At 36.1% G+C, this 7,985-nt stretch overlaps 1 pseudogene; it reads right to left on the bottom strand.

The window, feature by feature from the left end:
* Window positions 1-6,644: 6,644 nt before the first annotated feature.
* LOC107153437 lies at window positions 6,645-7,301 on the bottom strand (annotated as a pseudogene).
* Window positions 7,302-7,985: the final 684 nt, after the last annotated feature.

Genomic DNA, 7,985 nt, shown 5'->3' with positions numbered 1-7,985 from the left:
TACATATTATTCCATTAAATCACAGGATATAATTATTTAGGCTTAAATATATTATTCATAGTGGGAAAAGTTGTTGTCTGGAACTATGATTATACCAACATAGCTTTGAACAGCGTTTGAGGTGTGAGAGGTCTAGCAAATAAAACTAACTGGTACTGAGAACCACACAAAGAGTTTATGCAACTCAATAAGAGGCATCTACAAAAGACTCACAGGATGATCATACTGGATGTGTTTCCCCTATAATCAGTTACAATGCCAGGATGTCTGTACTCATCATTCCTATTCCCTAGAGATTCTATCATGGTGGCAATTTAGCAATAATAGTTTCTTTTAACAAAAAGGACTCCACTCAGGTTGGAAAGGAGAATTAAAATTATATGTGTTTATATATGTCATGATTATGTATTTAAAAAATACTGAGGAGCTTGCTAAAAATCTATTAAGACAATTATAAATGAATTGAGCAAGTTTTCTAGATACTAATGTATACTGACTATAATATCCACCATTGCATTATAGTAAATAATTTCACTAAATCCTCTAAATCCTCTGTCCTCCTCTCTACTATCCCTAAGACCCCACTAATCTTTCCCTTTCCATACTTTTGTCTTTAGGCTGTCATCTAGTTGTTCACCAAGTCATATGCATTTATATCACCTCCTTGTCTTTTCATATTTGATGGCCATTGTCTGGATGTACCACAGTTTTTTTATCTAGTCACTTACTGAAGGTATCTTGATTGCTACCAAACAAGACAATTGCTATAGCAACTATAAATAAAAGTTAATTTTTAATGGAAAAGTTTAAAGTTCATTCCCTATACTATGCCTCTCATTCCCTGCCATCTCTTGATAGGGCAGGAAGTAGAGGCAGCGCCAGAGTCCTGAATACCCATGAGTTAGTCTGTTATTTGCTAAATAGGCCATGATTGCAAAATGTTAAAAAAAAAATTAGCTATGGACAACAGACTCATTCTTCATAATCCTATGAATTTCCATTGACATAAGGGTCAATGAAACCCCTAACAAAATGAGAGACATGTATTTTAGGAGAATCTAGGGAATGTGTATCTATGAGAGTTCCCAGGTTGGAAGTTTGGGTGTGTCTTGCTGGTTGTGTGATGGATCTGTGTGGCTTGTGAACACAGTTTCAGTTGCACTCCTAGGTAACAGTTGACCATCACCATCCTGGCTCCTATCTGCTCCTGAGATTTCTACACTACTAGGCATGTACATTAGCCTAACATCATGACCTCCAAGGTCTGTCCTGGCTCACCCTTCAGACTTTCCTCTGCAGTATCCTGGAAGGTAACTTCATACTGACCCCTATTGCTGGGTATCTAGAATAGAAGGAACAAAAGAAGTGAGAGAGGGCAAGGATTCCAAACCAGAATCTCTAGGCATCTGGAGACCAGCTTCCCATTCACCAGCTGTCATATTGTGTGAACCAATTAGTTTACTTGCTGGTAAAATTGGAATAACTTTAATATACTTGTTCTTCTGTGTTTTTTGGGATTAATTTCAGAATCTCCTGTGCCTGCCCAAATCCACAGACACTCAAGTTCCTAATATAAAATGTAGAAGTAATTTCATATAACCTACCCCTGATATGCTTTAAATCATAATATTATTTATACTATAATAATTATAATATTATATTTAGAATTAATATTATATTTTGTACAATGTAAATAGTTGTCAGACTGTATTTAATGGCCTAAAATAACAAGAAAAAGTCTATACATGTTCAGAACAGAGACAGTTTTTTTCTGATATTTTGATTTGTGGTGAGTAGAATCCACAGATGCTAATACCATGGATATAAAGTATTGACTGAACTTACTAGGAAAATTGTTTTAAAGATTAAAGAAATATGTGCACAAAGGACACAGAAATATGCCAAGTGCAAAGTCGTCTTTAAGATAATCTCTAAATAAGATTCAAGAAATGCTTTCTCCTCTAAATGTTCAAAGCTTGGTTCACTGGGTAATGTCTGCTCTGATCCCTGAGAAAGGAACAGTCTATGGGAACAGTTGTATTCTTTGAGGAAATGTTTTGAGGGAGAAAATAGGACATTGTTCCCCTTTTTATGAACGGCTTTTAAAAATAACGTGGGCAATCTCTCCAAACCAGTCTTCTCTACATCCTCTGAAACCAACCAGGTTTTATCTTTAAATATTTAAGGATATTTATTATGTTTTCTGGAATCTTTATTTTAGAGATAAAAATGAGTGAAGGTCTAATTGTGTATATTTATAAAGTATTTTCCATACATTTTTAAAGAAATTAAGACAGTTTACAGGAAAAGCCACATTTATAATTTCAATTCGTGATACAGAGAGGATGGATTTTTACATACACTGAACATTTTATAAAATGTATGTTGTTCTCTTGTATATTAATGGTGCATCCACAGCTACTATTTTAGTGAGCTGCACTGCAAAATCCATTTTCCAGCAAGACTGAAAACTGGTTCCAATTTGGCCTCAGTCTTTAAGTAGCTGTGTGACTTTAGCTTTACTTGTTCTGAAGTTCAATTTTGTTTTTAAAACTTGGCCCCAGAGAAAGCTCCATGATATCAGTTATCCTCCAAAATATTATAAGAATGAAGGTCATTAGTTCAGATTTTTGCAACAATTTCAATTTGCTAAATTCACTGTCTTCTTAAGACATATTTTTAATCTCTTTGATATAAACATAAATATGTATGTATTGTGAGTTTGTGCGCGCACATATATATATATATAGAGAGAGAGAGAGAGAGAAAAACTGGTCAGGAGTCCAATTCCAGGGTACTGTGGTCTATGTATCTCTGATTTTGCTATCAAAATAAATTATTTAATTACTGGCTGTGTGTCATTAAGCAAATGACTTAGCCACTCTCAGTCCATAATGCAAGTGGTCTTTCTGTACCCTTATCCATATTTGTGTTCCATTCAGCATTTTCTTCAAAACCTAGTCACCAAAAATTGTTCATCTTGATTTTTACCATAGCTGATCAAAGCCAGCACAACACATAGTTGTTTTCTGGTGGCAAGGGATTTTATTTTCTTTTCTTGTCATTTGTTTTCTTTTCTTTTTACTTACTGCTTGAATTAAATGATAGGATCATATGACTTTTCCTCTTTAGTCTGCTGTTATGTTGGATTCCACTGATTCATTTTTAAATGTTTAACCAGCTTGTATACCTGCAATAAATCTAACTTAGTTATGATTTATAATTCTTTTTATACATTACTGGATTCACTTTGTGGATATTTTGTTGAAGAATTTTGAGTCAAAGTTCATGAGAGGTATCAGTCTGTTGGGTATTATTTTTATACAGACCAAACTTTGGTATTACAAACAAAGCTAATTTCATTTTACTAACCAGTATAATAGTACCCTCATAAAATGAATTGTGGTATGATCTTTCCTCTAGGAGAATTGTGTAAAATTGATATCAATTTTTCTTTAAATCTTGGGTGGAAGTCTCCAGAGAATTCATCTGGTTCTGGATGTTTTTTTTTTTGGGGGGGTCAGGGGGACTCTTAATTTGCAAATGCAATTTCTTTCTTGGGTACAGGACTATCAGTGTTGTTTGTCTATTTCATCCTCATTAAATTTTGGTAGTTTGTGGTTTTTGAGGAGTAGGTCCTTTTCTTCTAACTTATTGAATTAACCAAGGTAAAGTTGTTTATGATATATTTTATCATTCTTTTCAATGACTTCAGAATTAATAGTGCTGTCCCTTGTTTCATTTCGGATATGTGTGATTTGCATCTTAACTTTCCTTTGTCAGCTTTCTTAGATGTCTGTCCTGTTGGTTTTAATGAATTTTTTAAACCACTGATTTTTTTCCTATTATTTTCCTGTTTTCAACTTTGTGAATTCAGATGTTTTCCTTTTCTCCACTTGTTTTGGGTTTATTTTGAACTTTTCCGCCTCAAGTTTCTTGAGATAGATACCTTAAGTATTGAGATTGTTCTGCTTTTTTAAACATTTTAGGGCTAAAAACCCACTCTAGCACTGCATTACTTCACCCCACATATTTTAATGTGTTGGCTTTTATTTTAATTTAATTATGTATTTTTTATGTTTCCTTTGAGATTTTCTTTTTGTCCCAAAGGTTATTTACAACTAAATATGTGGTTTCATTTCTATATAGTTGGAGATTTTCCTGTTGTCTTTCTGTTACTGATGTCTAGTTTGATTCCATTATGGTTAGAGAACAATACTTTGTATTAATCTGGTTATCTTAAAAATCTTAAGGTTTGTTTTATGATGAAAGAGTATTCCATCTTGGTCAATGTTCCATGGACACTTAGAAAGAATGTTTGTTCTGTTCTTATTGAGTAGAGTGGTTTATAAACAGCCATCAGTTCCTGTTGCTGATGGTATTATTCAGTGTTTCTATGTCACTGAGATTTTCTGTCTAGGAGTTCTGTTCATTGCTGAGAGTAGGGTATTGAAAATTGTAACTGTAATTGCAGATATGTCTATTCCTTCTTTCAGTTCTGTAAGCTTCTTATGTGTTATTTGAGGCTTTATGTTTTGGTACATGTATAGGTAGGATCTTTATTTCTTCCTAGTGGATTAATGTTTTGATCATTATGCAATCTCCAATTCTGTCTCTAGTAACCTTTTTTCTTTCCTCCAAAGCCTATTTTATCTGTCATTTATATAACTACTACTACTTTTTAAAAAATAATGTTTTCATAGTATAACTTCTTCTATCCTTTTACATTCAATCTATCAAGGTCATTGTATATTAGATTCATGTGTCATTGTACTTTTTACATACTTTTATTTTGAAGACAACATGTTTTTGGCCATGTATTTTTAAACAATGAGATATATAAAGCTTTAGTTAATAATTTGTGAATAGTCATACTCTAGCAGAGTGCATTCTTTAACTCAGTAGAAAGCCCACAATGTATCTAGAAAACTCTTTCCCAAGTCTCAGAACCATGCAATTTTTTTTTTTTTTTTTTTTTTTTTTTGGTGGTTGTGGTGCTGGGAATTGAACCCACGCCACGGTCTTGTGCCTTGTGCACACGAGAGAAGCACTCTACCAACTAAGCTATATTCCTATAACAGAACCATGTAATTCTAAGCTTATATCTCCATGTTCCCACTAGCTGGGCTCTTGCTTTGACAGTTGGTCTTCATGGTTCTTTCATCTTCCTCCCAGTGATACTTTATGGGTGAGAAATCCCTCATGTAACAGTAAACAGGAAGCCAAAAACAATTTACCTGAACAGGAGAGCCTATTATGTTAATAGCTATTCTTCTCTTCCCTCCCATTTTCTCACCATCTCCATAAACTTTAGGCCATACCTACCCCTTCTGGAGGGACTGAAGGATGGAGAACACTCTCCATCATGGGCTTGGGAGGCACTTTGTGCAGATAAGTGGTACCAGACACTGTAGTGACAGCAGTTTTTATTTGCTGAGCAGAGATCTGGCATTTTGGTCTCTACTCTCCTTTTTCTGGGAGCCCAGTAGTTAAGCCACACTCACTCCTTGGAAAAAAGTCCATATTGTGTCAGAATCTCATTAATCATGGGTCTCTAACAGAATACATCCCTCCCTTTAATTTATAGAAATGTATGTGCAAATTGATTTAGACAGAAGAGGTAGCTGGCAACCCTGCCTGGCCCTCTATGTAGAAGAAACCGTTTCACTATTGGTCACAAGCAAGCAACCAACCAACCAAAGAGTAATTATGATCTTCCATGTTTCTTATAGATTCCCCTTCCTGAAATTTCTCTGAAAAACTCTATTGAGCAATTTGTAACCAAAAGAGATAGCAGTGGCCTACTCAACCTGGAAATGTGTTCTGTACATTTCCCTTAAAAATTCCAATGAGAATACAAAGAAATTCCTATTTTGTTGTTTGAAGGAGCACTTCCAGAAGGCATGTATAAAATGACAGAACTGTGTACACACAAACAGAGACACATATGCTTGCACACACATGAAGTTGAGACCAAAGAATCTTATTAGATACATACTTAGAGTGCAGGAAAAAATTGGTGTGAGAAGACATAGAGATCAGATCATCCAAAGATGTTAGAATGTTAAAGTAATGGCATGGAAGTAATTTTGGGTACATACAGGGAAAAAGAGTTGGAGGGGCATTGATGGGTAGAAAGAAGGTTAAATCCAGAATGCTTGAGAGAGGCTCAGTGACCGTGCATGTGTTAAAAATAATGGAGGACAGTTTATGGGATAAAGTTATATTATGGAGGGTGGAATTTCAAGATCCAGGGAAAAAGCATCTCCTTAGCAGGGCAGCTCCATGGTTTGGCGTTGGCCCAGAGCATCAAGGGACTCACAAGATTCTTGAGTTCCATCTTAACAATTGCTGGTGACAGACTGGATGAAGGAAATTTCTCCAAAGCCAGTGATACTTAATTAAGGTAGAGTGAATTCAACATAGAGTGAACTGGGTTATGCTGGCAGATAGATGGTAAGTAGCTGATTCCCTGCAGAAAGGATCAGGAAGATTCCCAGTCTGAACTCTGGGTGCAGTCCCTCACAGTCCACCATTGGTAGTTAAGTTGTTTCTATAGATTTTGGACAATAATTGCAATCAACCTTAGCCTCAACTGCAGGTAAATTTCCCCTACTATCAGTAAAGAGAATACTTCCATATTTTCAATCAGATATTATGTTGGCCCTTATAGATTTTTCAATCTCTAGGCCTGTGAGTTTATTGTAGGAACCCAGGAAGAGCCATAGATTTTTTTTTGGTTGATATTTTGTGCAATACACAGACTGTAAGTTTAAATCAGGTCCAGGTTGGCCTGCAATTCTTCCTATTCAAAGTAATGAGCCAAAATAATATTCACAACATTGGTTGTCAAGCCTGGGAGTTTGGAAGCTGCCCAGTCAATCCAACCTTTAGCACAAGGGTCAATGTTAATGAGCACAAGTCCTTCCACAAGCTCTGGATGACTGAATGCAAATCTGCTAAGGCTGTAAGCTCCAGTTCCAACTGTAATCCTAATAAAAACAGGAGGCAGCATCTTGGCCAGTTCATCCATTACAGGGTAAGGTATCCTGTTGAGAAGGAAGGTTCATCTTTCTGCAGGGAAGGGGTAGTCACAAAAGTGCTAGGGAATCTCTTGCATATCCTTAATGCAATCCTTTAAAGAAGGCATTGAAACAGGATTTGTGGTTAAGGTCAGTGGCATGCTATATCACCATAACTGGTCTGTTTCCCACAGGCAAGCCTCCTATAGCTATGAGACCATCATGGATTTTTTTTTCTGTGTCTTGTTCCTGACAGTCATAATTTCCTGGAAGTTTCATGTGTCATTCTGAGGCATAGATACCTGCCTTTCGTGCACTGGCAGTGGTGGCAGCAGTAATAGCAGCCATGATCGCCTTGACTGTGTGTTTAATCTATCTTGTCCATTTCTAACTTTCAACTGGTATACGTAGATCATTTACCTTTAAGGCAATTGTTGACATGTTATGGCTTAAGTCTGTTGTTGCCTTTTGTTTCTTGTTCTTTTGTTTCTATGTGAAAGGCTTATTTCAGTCATTCCCTAGGAGGAAGGTAAAAGCCATAGCACCCAGGACCCAGGCTTCTTTCAGAGTAGAGCTCCCATATTCCCAGGGCAAGACTCTTTCCACTTTTCAGTGAGGAACATTTTATAGAATTTAGTACCTGCAGCAGTGGAGCCTTGGGTTACAGAAATCATCAAGACTAACCATCTGGGGCTGGAAACAACTTCTCAAATTTATCATGGGAGGATTACCTAAGAGAAAATACACTGTGGTGGCTTCATCTTATACCCGCTGCTAGTTAAAATATATATCCCAGAGACATCATCTCTATCTCTTCCTTACTTAGAATTATCTACTTGAAACCTTCCCCACCGTGACCTGTTGAACTAAGATGGTATGCCTTACATAGTGAAAAAGAGTGGAGGCAACTTTCATGGCCCTTATGTGCCTCAAGTGAAATGGCAGTACATAGTCATGAGCAAG

The sequence above is a fragment of the Marmota marmota genome, unplaced genomic scaffold (genome assembly GCF_001458135.2).
Source record: "Marmota marmota marmota unplaced genomic scaffold, marMar, whole genome shotgun sequence".
NCBI classification, from domain to species: Eukaryota; Metazoa; Chordata; class Mammalia; order Rodentia; family Sciuridae; genus Marmota; species Marmota marmota.
The sequence above is the reverse complement of the archived record's forward strand: the minus strand, read 5'-3'. Positions and strand labels throughout refer to the sequence as shown.